This window comes from Cryptomeria japonica, chromosome 5, assembly GCF_030272615.1.
Source record: "Cryptomeria japonica chromosome 5, Sugi_1.0, whole genome shotgun sequence".
Classification (NCBI taxonomy): Eukaryota; Viridiplantae; Streptophyta; class Pinopsida; order Cupressales; family Cupressaceae; genus Cryptomeria; species Cryptomeria japonica.
Window position 1 is genome coordinate 384,227,578 of NC_081409.1, and position 14,388 is coordinate 384,241,965.

Genomic DNA, 14,388 nt, shown 5'->3' on the forward strand with positions numbered 1-14,388 from the left:
TCTCAAAAAGAAGGAGTTGATTACAATGAAACCTTTGCATCGGTAGCCGGAATTGAGGCAGTCAGATTATTCTTGGCTTTTGCAGCTCACAAGGACTACAAAGTTTATCAAATGGATATTAAATGTGCATTTTTGAATGGAGATCTTGAAGAGGAAGTATATATTGAACAACCTGATGGTTTTTCTTCGACAGATAACAATGATATGGTTTGCAGGTTAAGAAAAGCTCTGTATGGATTAAAACAAGCCCTAAGAGCTTGGTATGCAAGGTTGGATAAGTATCTTTTAAAGATCAGTTTTACTAAAGGAAATCCAGATAGCAATTTATATTACAAAGTAACTAATGATGACATCTTTATTATTGAAGTATTTGTTGATGATATAATCTTTGGAGGAGAAGATGGATTATGTAAAGAATTTTCTATTAAAATGCAGCAAGAATTTGAATTGTCTATGATTGGAGAAATAAAATTATTTTTAGGATTGCAGATTTCACAGACTGATAAAGGTATATTTTTGAGTCAATCCAAGTACTTGAAATAATTACTAAAGAAATTTGGGATGGAGAACTCTAAACCGGTAAGCACACCCATGACTACAAATGACAAATTATCTCAAAGGGATGAATCTACACCTGTTAATCCAACTAGATACAAATCTATGATAGGAGGTTTATTGTATTGGACACAAACTAGGCCTGATATTATGAATGCAGTATATATTGTTTCTATATTTCAAATTAATCCTAGGGAAAATCATGAATCAGCAGTAAAAAGGATTTTCCGGTACTTACAAGGCACAGGAAATCTTGGATTATGGTATCCTAGAGATGAAAATTTTGACCTATGTGCATACACAGATGCAAACTGAGTAGGAGATGTGGATGATAGAAAAAGCACCACTGGAGGATCATTCTTTCTTGGAAAAATATTAGTTTCTTGGTTGAGTAAGAAACAGAGTTGTACATCTTTATCAACAGCAGAATCAAAATATGTTGCAGCAGCAACTAACTGTAGACAGGTACTATGGCTTAAGAAAATGTTGAAAGACATAAAGGTAAAATGCAAGGAACCTATTACTATATATTGTGATAACACTACAACAATTGAAATATCCAAAAATCTAGTATTACACTCTAAAACAAAACATGTTTCTATCAAACTGAATTTTCTAAGGGAAAAAGCTGAAGAAAAAGAGATAAAACTAGTTTATGTGAATACTAAAGAACAGCTTGCAGATATTTTCACAAAACCTTTGCCTAAGGAGACCTTTGAATATCTCATAGATCATCTTGGAGTCATAGCACCACCAGTAGAGACTGAGACAGTTGATGATTGTCATCAACCGACAGAATTGAAAGACAAATCTTTTACTCCGGTCTTTGATGAGGAAGCTACTTCTCAGGGGTAGTAGTTGGTATTTTGTATGAACTTGATTTATGTAACTTTGGCATTTGATGTCAAAGGGGGAGAGATATCTATGGAAAAACACATTATCTCTTGAGGAGAGATTGGTAATGAAAAATAAATCTTTGGATAAACACGTTGCTCCCAGGGGGAGAAATTGTTGTCTAAAGGAGATTGTTGGTTTTTGGTATTTGGCATTTATATTTTGGCACTTTGATGGTTTTTCCATCTTGTGTTGCCATCAATGTCAAAGGGGGAGATTGTTGGTATTTTGGTATGGTTTTGTCATTGATGTCAACACCTACTGAAAACTAGCACTTTGGAGATCCAGCAACATTTACCGGCAAGCAAGTAACTATTGCATAGTTACTGGTATATGGTTCACCGGCAAGATATAATGTTCACCGGTATCTAGAATGATATGGAAGACACTTGGTAATGTCGAAGACATCGTGTGGACACTTTGTTTTGAAGAATTAATCATTTGTATATTCATATTTTCATATTTGCTTTTACTGGCAAATAGGTCCAGGGTTATCTAGGGTTACATCGACAAGTTTATCTTTTCCAGATTAGAATGGCACACTATGGAGATGATTTATTATTGATGTAAATGCATTAAGACGACATGTTTAATCGGTTATTGTATCGGATATTATATTGTATGTAAAAAAAATTTATTGTAATATCTGGTAGAGCCGACCTACTAAAATTAGTCTTAGGTTATGGTATAAATGTAAGATCTTATTTGTAAGATCAAATGTGGAATGCGAAAAAGAATTGTGAGAAGGTATATGCAAGATTAAGTAGAGGTATACACGAAGACATCATTTGAAGGTGAAGTTAGGTTTTTGTAGAATCATATCAGCATTACACTGGTACTAAATCTAGCATATGAAGATGCTATTTTGTGCAGTACATTCTCATTGGATTTAACCATCCAACTGTAGTCAGTGTGACTCCCATTTTGTGATTGAGCAGTGAGCTCTAGGTTGTTGGCCTTTCTGCATGTGCAGACCCCATTTATGTACACTTACTATCTGCAGTAGTATCATCTGATTGTGGGTAAGGTTTCCCACTATGGTTTTTCCCCTTACAGGGTTTCCACATACAAATATTTGTGTTATGTGTTGTGGATGACTCTATGTTTATGTTTCATGCATTAATCTTACCGGTATAGCAATTTACTGTTAACACTATCTACCGACACACTTAACTAGTTTACCGGTATTAAGCATTAAGTTGGCTAATTAGTTTTTGGTTTGAATTTATTGACAACTGATTCACCCCCCCCATCTCAGTTGTCTCTGGGACCTAACATAGAAGGCTTGTCCATACGTGGCACGAGATCTGAGATATGTGACATCAAACTTTGACAATTTTCACACTTTGTGTGTTTAACAGAAAGCATTGTGAGGGTGTGGCTCAGAATGATCGGGCGACTTGGGGAAAAAAACAAGGGCATACCTAGAATATACCTGGCCACCTGGATGCACTTGAACTGATGGTTCATTGCCACAATGAGAAGCACAAAATTCATGCTATGTTGCCACTTTCCACTAAATGCATTTAATGATTTTTGATGCGAGAGAAAAAGTCTGACCACGAGCAAACGAAATTGAGTTGTCTGAAAGCGAGAGAGGTTTTTGTAGGCACCCACCACATGAACATGTAGATTCAGACAACTCATCCATATGTGCCATGAGCTCCGATATATGGGAAGAGAAACTTTGATGGTTTTCACACTTTGAGAACTCAAGAGAAAGCGTCGCAAGGGTGTCGATCAGAATGATCAGGCGACTTGGTGTTAAAAAAAAGGGCATACCTACTATAAACACATCCACCCTCTTGGTTCCCCATAGGGTTTACAACACAAGAGGCAGAAACCAACTTGATTCTTCAGATATCTATGGAGAAGCCAACTCCAACTATCAATATCCTCTAGAACTTGGACCAACTATGAAAAGGATTCTGTAAATCCTTCTACACTTTGGGCTTTGCAAAAACCAGGGAGGGCGGTCCCTTAGAGAATTTATGATCTCTGCTCCATACTCACAAATCACACTAAAACAAAGCAAGTAATCTCATATACAAGCTATGAGAGCATGAGATGGAGAAAACAAATAATAACAGACATCAAGTGAAATGTATTATGCTAATCAACAATTTATAAAAAATACAGATGAACTGGGCATCATTAAACTGACTATAAAGACTAAGACAAGCTAATAACCAATGTCTTATTCAATTGGGTGCTTGAATTCAAAAGACATAAAATGAATTATAGCAAGATTCTATCTAATAGCATTCACGTCTAAGATAATATTGCCTTACAATATTTTTTATCTGCAATCCCAACCCAAACCACTATGACAAGGATTCTGCAAATCCTTCTACACATTGGGATCTGCAAAACCTAGGAGGGTAGCCCCTTAGTGAATTTATGATCTTTGTGTCATACTCACAAATAACACTAAAACAAAGAAGATAATCTCATATATAGGCTCAACAAAGAGGGAGAATGCTCAAGAAAGCAGAATTCTTCAATGATCCTCAACCTGTTGGAGCATGAGATGGAGAAAAAAAATAATAACAGACATGAAGTGAAATATATTATGATAATCAACAATTTATAGCAAATACATTTGAACTGAGCATAAAACTAAATGTAAAGACTAAGACAAGCTAATAACTAGTGTCGTATTCCATTGGGCACTTGAATTCAAAAGACACAAAATGAAATATAACATAATTCTATCTAATAGCATTAAGATCTAAGATAATATTCTCTTACAATATTTCTTATCTGCAATCCCAACCCAGATTACTTATCAAATCCCTGAACAAGCCCTACCATTCCTCAATCTTGTTTTAGGATTTAATTAATCCCTTAGATCAAAACATAAACACAAATTACATACATCACAACAATACGCTGAATGAAATAAACCCTTGATTATATTTCATTCAAAGATGATAGAATTCTACAACAGAGAGAAATAGATCATAATTGTATTTCTATTGAATAAATTTGATATTTATATCATAAAACAATCTACATATAACTCCTTAAAGAACTTGCAAAAACATTGACACAAAACTCTTATCTATTGCTCTGTAAAAGACTTTACACTTTGCTCATTCCACCTAAAACCTGCTAATGGGACCTATGACTCTGATTTACAAATCTAAGTACAGAGATCAAAATTGGAACCTTGTATTTAGCCTTGAATTCCCTTTTATAGAAACAAGGGAGAAAACAAGCTATAGCCAGAGGGTACACATGTCACAAAACAATTGGATAACATGTGACATCTTGTTAGAAAAATATTCCCTTTGTGGAATATCACAACCAACACCAAATATCTCTAACTACCTCAAAAAGACATTCCATAAACTTTATCCCTTTTGTTGTTTCCAATGAAGATATGATATGGGTTCACCTTGTTGTTGTTTGTGCTAAAAAAGGTAATTGTTACGAGAAAACAAAACCCCCTGCCAGACTGTCACATCAAACAGTCCTTACTCCTCCTTCAAGAAGGTGTTACTCCATTTGCCATATTCCTCATGAGATGGCCATCTAAAATTCATGACCTCATCAACCTTTTCTCTATATGAAGTATATTTAACTGCTACCTGATTTGCCTCTCTTTCAAAAGAATCAAAGAATGTCCTTGCACATATTATTTTGTCGATGATGTCCTCCAACATGTCAATATCTAGATCCCCATAAATTAATTGCATTTGAGTGTTGATGACCCTTTCTGCCTATTCTTTCCAAAGTTGTAAAGGCTTATTTTCCCCATTTTCATCCACAATACTTGGAAGAAGTGTTTCATTTTATTATCACTCTTTAAAAATTGTGTATTCTTGTCCCATAATTGACTAAGTCTATGAAAATTTTGAGTCTGGTATGGCCTTGTTACCTCTAGATGCTTTAGGTCCAAAGAGGGTTTAGGGTTTAAGTTTTAATCACTTCAATGTCTGAGAAAAAAAAACACTTTATTTCTAATTCTGTGTTACTTTATTCACTTAAGAGAAGGGTCCATTTGTCATGAGAAGTGTCCCCCCCCTTCTTTTTTCTTCCTAGGTAGGTCTACCAACGCATTATTTTCCCAAGCTTTTCCTAAAGTTTTTAATGTTTAATCGAGTTACCTAACCAGTGAACAGATTATGTTTGATCTAGAGGCGTGTGTGATTTCACAACCTTAAGATGCCCGTGAGTTACCATTCGTGAAGTGGCGAAAGGCAGAAGTGGGTCCGGCATACAAAGTTTTCACAAAAGATAAAGGCCGATCAAGTTCCTTTTGATTGAATGGTGCGCGCCATTTCGTAAGCCAAAGATGCACGGGTTTTACACTCTGCGAAATGGCAAAAAGGAAAATGGGTTCACGAAGGAGCGAAGACTAAAGTTAAAGGCCGATTAGGTTCTTTTTGATCGGATGGTGCACGCCATTTCACAACATGAAGATGCCTGAGATTTAATCTTCGCGAAGTGGCAAAGTCACATGGCAGCCACTTGGTTGGTTTCGTGGCAGAACAAGTGGATTAGACCACGGGCGAAAAAGACAAGTTGTCAAATGCATGTGGCAGACCTGAAGTGGATCCTGTGGGAGTTGTTCGACGAGTAAGTGAGTGACATGTTGGTTTCTTTTGCTAGCCGGTCGCCAGGGTGGATGGTGCTGAGTCAGAGGGCCCACTTCATACTGGTTAAGTTAGTTAAAGGGCGGGTATCTCAAGGAAGATCCTACGGCAGGTGCCATTTCGCAGCCTAAAGATGCAAGGTAATTACCAATCGTGAAATAGCGAAAACCGCTAGCCTTAAGCACTTGGTGCTCGGTTAGTAGGGCTAACTGCCAATCACAAGATATAATAAAACCCGATCAAGTTCCTTTTGTTCGGACGACCCGCACAGTTCTGCTAGGTGAATGTACATGATGTTTAGCTTTCATGAAATAGCGAAAGAGATCTGAGCCTGTCGCCGAACAAAGAATAGTCAGTAAAGTAAAAACCATGCAAGTTTCAATGGATCTAACGATTGGCGTGATTTCACTTGAGGAAGAAGCATGGATTTTAGGCTTTGTGAAATGGTGAAACAAGAAAGTGATGGAAACACAGACATGTTTTGATCTGTTGGAGCAAAATTTTTGAATTCATTCATGAATTCAATTCTGAGGTGATGGCAGAAGCATGTGGTATCAATGTCGTAGTTAAGAGCCCAATTACCATATATACAGTCACATCAATTGAATGTAGGCATCATTTTGAAGAGCTGTTGCGAAAAAGATGGTGCAGAGCAAAGTTCTTCAGGTCAAGAATAGGTTTTCTTGTATCTTGTTTACCAGTTACTTGAAATATTGTTTAAATTGTGGTTTTGTTTTGAATTGCTATGATTAGTAATTGAATTACTTGCATATCATTGAGATGGCACCCAGAAGAGACTTCACAGAGAAAGTTGATTACCAAGAAAGAGCAATTTGTGATGATTTCCTAGAACAGTTGTCTATGTCCACGAACGCAGCAGCTAAGGTTAAGGAATTAGTGCCCAAGGCTCCTCGCCTGAGAATAGAAGTATTGTATGACAAGGGCAATTGGCTGAGAGAACCATAGATAGGGTTATCTGGTTTGGGTTTATTCAAGGTTGGCTTTGGTATGAGGCACTCCCCAGCCCCCATGAACAGTATTTAAGAGTTAGATGTAGGTAAATTGGTGGTCCCTGGAGTGTTCATGGATGTGGATCTCCTAACTCAGATTGCACACAACTATGATCCTATTACTAAAAGTGTTAAGGATATAAATGGAAAAACCCTTATTGAAATAAATGATGATGAGTTCAGAAATGTATTTGGGCTCAGTGAGGTGTCCAATTATTTGGAGCCCATTAATTTTAAATCATTGGCTTAGGTCTACAATGTACAGAGGAATCACCTTAGAAATGGGCCTCTTAAAGAATTCTTTGTTAAAATAGGTGGGTTGACTATTGTAGGACCTAATACCATGGAGCCTTTCTCTTTAAATTTGTTCACTCTTAGAGAAAAAGGATTATATTGGTCACTCTGCCAAATTTTTGGAGAGGATGCTGAAGTAAACATGCCAACTCATTATATGTTAATGATTGCACAAATTTTAAATTCTTCTCTGGCTGTTACATTTGATTATGCCCCCTATATTACTGATGTAATCCATGAAGGCTTGATAGGGATAAAAAATGGTAAGGTGGATAGGCCTTTTGGATGGTATTCCCTTCTTATGCATTTGTTTTTATTCAAGAGTTGTGATTACTTTGTCAATGGAATGGATCTAGTGAAAGAGAAAGGTGGGGAGAAAATGTTAGTTCAGCTATGGAGCACAGTGTTGTCATGGGACAGAGAAGATGCTAGTTACTTGAAGTTTGATAAGTGCTTTGCATCCAAGATCAGAATTCTCTTATGTTTAGAGAATCCAAGGGTCCCCAAAGCACTTCTAGAGTTCCTTAGGCCAAAGGAGTTTGCTGAAGGAATCAAAATTGTTCACAATTGGGGTGACATGTACTTGTACCCTATTTCCATAGTTTTCAGAGTGTATGGTTTCAGAGGCACTCCATTTTTGTTGCCATATCAGGTCCCACTAAAAGTAGGAATTGCAGAAATCCATAGGCAGATTGGGAGTGTGCAAGAGGCAAAGCTATCTAACAGAGGAAAAGGGACCATTTTCGCTACAATAACAATAGCACACCAGTTTGTGATTACCAAAGGAGAATGGAAGTTCTTTGATGATTTCTTTCAACCCTACCATTTGTCCACTGCAGTGTCAAGATTTTCTGACCCCGAGAATTTTTTTAATAATATGTTCAGGAAAAGGGCAGTATGCAAAGGAAAACCTCACCAATTCCAATTGCCTGAAGACCTCATCAGAAATGAGTTTGATATGGATGAGAAGGAGTCGAGGAAAGAGAAATGGGTGGCCTATAAGAAGGCTTTAGATTTTGTGCATCAATTTGACACCTGCTATGACCCTTTGTCCAGTTTTCACCCCTTTGAGGAAAAGGCAAAATTCTTAATTCTTTGTTTTGAAGATGTAATCCAAACATTGAAAGAGAAAAGGGAAGCAGTGATTAAAATAACCCTAAGAAGGCAAGACTAGTTTTATCTAGGTCTACATCTGCTAAAGCAATCCCTCCAGGTGACTATGTTCTACATAAGAAATCCAAGTACAGTGTGTTAGTGCCAACAATAGGGGAGCCTTCTACTTCAAAAGGAAAGAGAAAAATACAAGATGTCATTGACATTTAGGAATCCCCAAAGAAGCAAAGGGTGGGAAAGGAAGTGCAATCTAATGAGCCCTTGTATTCCCCCTCTCAGTCCCCTATTCATATAGGAGATGAGCAGGTAGTAGCTGAGCGATTATTGTAGTTAGGGAGTCTTGGGGAGATAGCTTATACTTATGATGAAATTGAGGATGGAATGCCTCAAGAACTAGAAGATGCCGAGATGAACATTACCACCAATGAGCTCAAAGGCTAGGAATTGGATCCTGCCATTAAACAGGCCAGTGAGGAATTCTTAGCTGATAGCAATTTTGTCACCTCAGGAGCTCTCGTGTAGTTTGTGTGGAAGCAGAATATTGATAGGTTTAATGCCAGATGTGAGAAGAGGAAAGGTGAACAGCCCCACAAAGATGCATCTGTGGTGGAGGAGGAAATAAAGAAAGAAATGGTCACTGAGTTTAAGACCATCACTCTTGAGCAAGGAAGGGAGATGGTAGGAAAGGCTAGTGTACTCATCCTCCCTGAATGGGATATAGCAGATGCCTTGGTTCTAGAGGCAGTCATGAAAGAAACCAAGCCTATGGAAGGAGTAACCTTCAGCAAGGACAATGCTGCTTTGGTCATGTGGTCTCTGAAAAGAGATGAAAATAAAAAGAAAAAGGATAACCCAGGGTCAAGCTACCTTGGAGGTATGATAGTGAGGAGAGTACAAAGTACTGGAGTGGTGGAGGCTACTAGTATAGTCTTAGAGACTATAAAGTTCAGTGTTGTAGTGGCAGAGAAAGAAGCAATGGAAAAGGCAGTCCTCCAAACTAAGTTAGAGACTGTCCTGAAAGCCTACAATGATGCCAAAGTAGAAGTAATGAGCCGAGACACTAGTAGTGCTAATTTGAGAAGCCAATTGGCAAGTCAATACCATCGAGGTGTGTCCTCAACATTGATGATTACTTCTTCTCTTGCACAGCCTCCCTCTACTAGCCCTATCATTGAATTTCCACCTTCTTCTGCACTTTCTAGTTCTCAATCAGTTGAGATCACTCCCCAGGAATTGGAAAAGCTAAAATAGGCTCAAACCATATTTGCAAATAAATATGAAGAGAGAATGAGGGCTACAATTTTGAGTTTTTCTGACACTATAGGTTCATCACTAGTTTACAACAATATGAGCAATGTTTTGGATATGTGGAATGAGCTAAATGGAGACAAGGATGTTCTAATGCCTATTTTGGACAAGTGGAAGCCTAGAGAGGAGGACTTAGAACTTATTTGTGTATCTTATGATGAGGTAGGGGCTGACCCCATTATCAAATCCACTTGTGACATGACCAAGGATCTGGCAAAGTTAGCAAAAGGAGTGGATAATGCAGAAAGGAAGATCAACTTGTACAAGAAAGAGTACACTGAACATGTGTTTGAATTATCTCCTGGAGGTTTTACCAGTCCAACTCAATTGAAGGACAAACAGATATGGCTTAATGTATTAGAAGCCATCCTATCATTAAGAATAAAGGGAATCATTAGCACAGATGATACCTCCCTATTTGTCAGAACAATTAAGGAGATAGAAAAGATTAAGTCACACTATGGTTTCCTAAATACAGAGGTAAATAAAATGAGGAACTCTAAGAAGATATTAGCCAAGAGAAAAGGGAAATTTTTTAATCACTCATGGCCTACTGATGACGTGTATCAAGAGTGAATGAGAAAATATGTTGTGCTGGATGCAGAGGTTCAAGAAGGAGCCGCAAAATGACAACCGTGGGAAAGGGGCCGTTAGGAAGTGGAAAAGATTTGATACTTCTTGTTCAAACAAGAAGTTTGTTGTAACAAACCTTTTGAAAAGGTCCAAAGCTTGTATGCATCCATGCTATTATAAATGGATACCAGGACTAGTAAAAAATGATCGCAAGAATTTGTAAAGAAACTTTGCAGAAAGATATCTAGGATCTTCTAGTTTTACAGAAAATATTTTGAGTTTTGTAATCCTTTTCAAAATTTAATATCAATATACAAACCATGAACTTTCGAGCTTAGAATTTGTCTTGTCTTCTAGTTTTCTTTCAATAATTTACTAGTTTCAACTTGGGTAATCTAGGGTTATTCATTTGAACATGGATTGTAATGCAATCTTTAATAGATGTGTTTCTTAGCTTTTCTCTTCAGGAGGGAAATTAAATACGCAGGAAATATCTCTGTTAGTAAGTTACTTTGTTGGAGGCTTTGAATTTGATGAACGTTGTCTAGTCCAATAAGGAAAAACTCTTATAAATGTCAGGTATGTATGGGTTTGATAGAAGCCGAGGTGATTAGATGCATGGAGATGTTTGATTGTGAAATCCTTGTTTAACTTAGATGACTCTATAGCCTGGATAAGGCACTGGTATCAGTTGTAGCTATCTTTCTACATTTCTTGTAGATCAATACTGAATATGAGCATAAGCTTTATTTCATTATTTTAGTTTGTGTTAAGGTGATAGGATTCATTATTTTTGGACTGGTTTACTGTGGATCTATTTTAAAAGTGTGAATTCATTCACAAGGTGTATACCCACCTGAACTTTGGATAAGTTCAAAGTGTAGAAGGTTCTTAAAACCTTGTCATATGTTTCTCTAAGGTTCATTTTCCTTGATCTCTCTATTTGTAGACAGAGTTATTAATTTCTTATAGGGGATAAAAAGGGAATCAAAATTTGAGAACAATAAAAGTGGCGACTCTACTGGGGACAGTCATAGTGTAAATCCAAATGCAGATTGGTGCTTGAATCAGTTCGGAATATTACTTGGATGTCTGTGTTCAAAATTGTGTGCCTGGCTTTTGATTCGTGTGTTCTTTTCTCTCTCTGAAAATCTTCATGATTTTGATTCAAAAAAAAAAAATGGCAATTTTTCTATGTAAAGCTTGTTTCCATATTTCCCGCAGTCTTTGTGGGTGGTGACTCTGATAATCTTAACCAGTCCCTTCAAAATAATTGAATTTCTTTAAGGAAACAAGCATAATGCAAAGAGGAAAAAACACCAGATCTTTCATGAAGAAGCATCCTCGTGAGACGTTGCAGGAGGGATTACCTGAGCAGTCACATAGATTTTAGAAGAGATTAGTGGTTCATGAAGCATCAAATGTTTCTTGGGTGCAGAAAAGCACCAATACGGGTAAGATATCTGAAAGACCAATTTATGCAAATTCAAATTCATCTTCTTGCGAATCTGAGAATGATGTTCTAGGTTTCCATTCTAGTTTATTTGGGAATGTAGAAGATGTCCATTTTTCAAATCAAAGGATATCCCATGCTAGTTTTTCTGGGAAAGACAGAACTAGTTCAAACATAGTCAGAGATTTTGTACCTAGGACAATTGATGGGAACATCGGTTTAATTGATATTGATCAAGTCAATATTTCAGACTCTGAAGAAATCTTCCCTGATGAAGATAAGGTATCCTAGGAGATAGAGGACCTGAATAGAAGAGTCCATCATTTGATCTCCTTAAGAGCACACAAAGAAAAAAATAAGGAGAGAGAAGTAAAAGTGAAGTTGATGGAGAGAGACAGACTCCTAAGACAAATTGCTGACCTCGAGTTGCTTGCCCAAGAAAAGGCTAAGAGTGAAGATGAAGGTCATGTGATTAGAGAAATCCTAATTCCCAAGGCCAAACCAGCATATAAGTCAGTAGTCCAACCAAGTAAGGAAGTTCCTAGTAACCCACAACCTGCTAGAAATGATGTTGATAAAGGAAAGTAGAAATGCATGGAAGATGGGTCTGGATCTAAGACTACAGTGGAGATCTCTCACAGGCTTTCAGCACATGAAAGGGAGATGGAGAGGATGAGAAAAGAGAAGGAAGATTTACAAATGGAATTAGAAAAGGTTGAATTAGAAGTAGCTAATCAAGAAGTCAAAAGGAAGATTAGCTATCTGAAAGAACCCCCCATCACATTCCCTTCAGTAGATCATAATAAACCTGTTCCTCAGCAAATCCCACTCCCTCCTGTTAAAATTCAGCCAACTCTGTCTGTTAGAACTACAACAACCAATTAAGCCTCTAGTACTAACCAACATAGCCAGATCTCTTTCACTCAGAGCCCCAATGTAAGAATGAACATGGGTAATAACTATGTTGTTAACTCAATCCAGAGAAGACCTATTAACTTAGAACTATATAGGCAACTCTTTTTTTATGGAATCCCAGGGTACCCTTGTGATGCTAAAAATGTTGTTAGTATAAGAGGCATATACATATAATGAGACAATAAGATGTAATTGAAAAGATTAATTGAAAACTAAATCAAAGATGCAAACCATAAGCCTTCCTTGAAATGTCCCATTTTCCTCTATTCTTGAGGACCTTGAAGGTGTTGGATTGATGGGCTCTCAGCAGAGCAATGACCTCCAAAGTGACAACTCAAGAGTTGAGTAGCTATTTGATCATGATTGACTATGGAGATGATATGAAATGCATGATTTAAGAAACTAGATTAACATGCTATGATAAATCCAAAAGCTAATTACTAGATAATTGAAGTGCAAATTGCCTATAGTAATGATGCCTAAATTGATATGAGATGGGATGGATATGCCTATAGTAGCAATGTCTAAATTGATATGAGATGGGATCCATATTGCTCCAAAATGGGGGATATTTAAAATAATTCCAAGGCCAAAGCTTAGGTGGTAGGAGTCGACGGTCCAGATTTGATCTAAAGATATCAAGGGCCAAGATTGAGGAAGTTGGAGAAGAGGCTGGAGGAATGGACACTTGTCATCTCTGTGGTGACAAGTGTCAAGGAGCCTTTCTCATCAGAGGGCAAGTGTCCAAGGGAGGAGACATGTGGAAAAAGTGCCATGTGTCTCAAGGAGAGAATATCCACACCATGGGAGGTTAGGATAAGGAGGCTATGATGTGCAAGATATGATAGGGTTAGTTAGACCCAAGATTAGATTGAATGGGTTAAGTTAGGGGATGGCTAGGTTAGGTGGTTAAAGTTAGGAGCCATGTGCTCATTTGAATTTAGAAATTCAAATAATTTGAAAATGGTAATTAATCTCAACAAACTTGAGTTTGTTAATCTTAATTATGGATTAGAAGAATTGATTAATATGGGGAGACATTAATTAATTTAGAATTAATTAATAAAAGGGGGATGTGAGATGCACTATATAAATAAATCATTTAGATTTATTTACTAGTAGTTGAATAGAGAAATTAATTAAATTGCTTGTGAATTCAATTAATTGGGAAGGGGAATTAATCAAATAACTGCGTATTTAATTAACTATCTTCAGACCATTTTTAGGTGTATACAATCCTAACCATGTTCTTGCTGAGTTAAGAGATAGACTTCATAAGTTTGCTGGAATAGTGCAATTAGTGCATAGGAGCACTTGAAATCTTTTGGTGACTTGATTAATGATTATGAAATTGTGAATGAAGACATCATCATGAAACTATTTGTACAGTCCTTGGTAGATGATGCAAGAGACTAGTATAGAGGTCTTCCTGTGAACAACATTGGGCCTTGGGAGGATTTTAAAAATTGCTTTCAGGGATAGTATGGTGATAAAACAAATGTGAGCTTCATGCTTAATGAGTTTAACAATATCAAAAAGTCTGATAGTGAAATAGTCACTGATTTTAATGCTAGATTCCAGAAAGCAATGCATAGATTGTATCAGGTAATGAGATTAGATGACAACATGTGCCTGAACACTTATTACAATGCATTTGATTCCAAAATGGCTT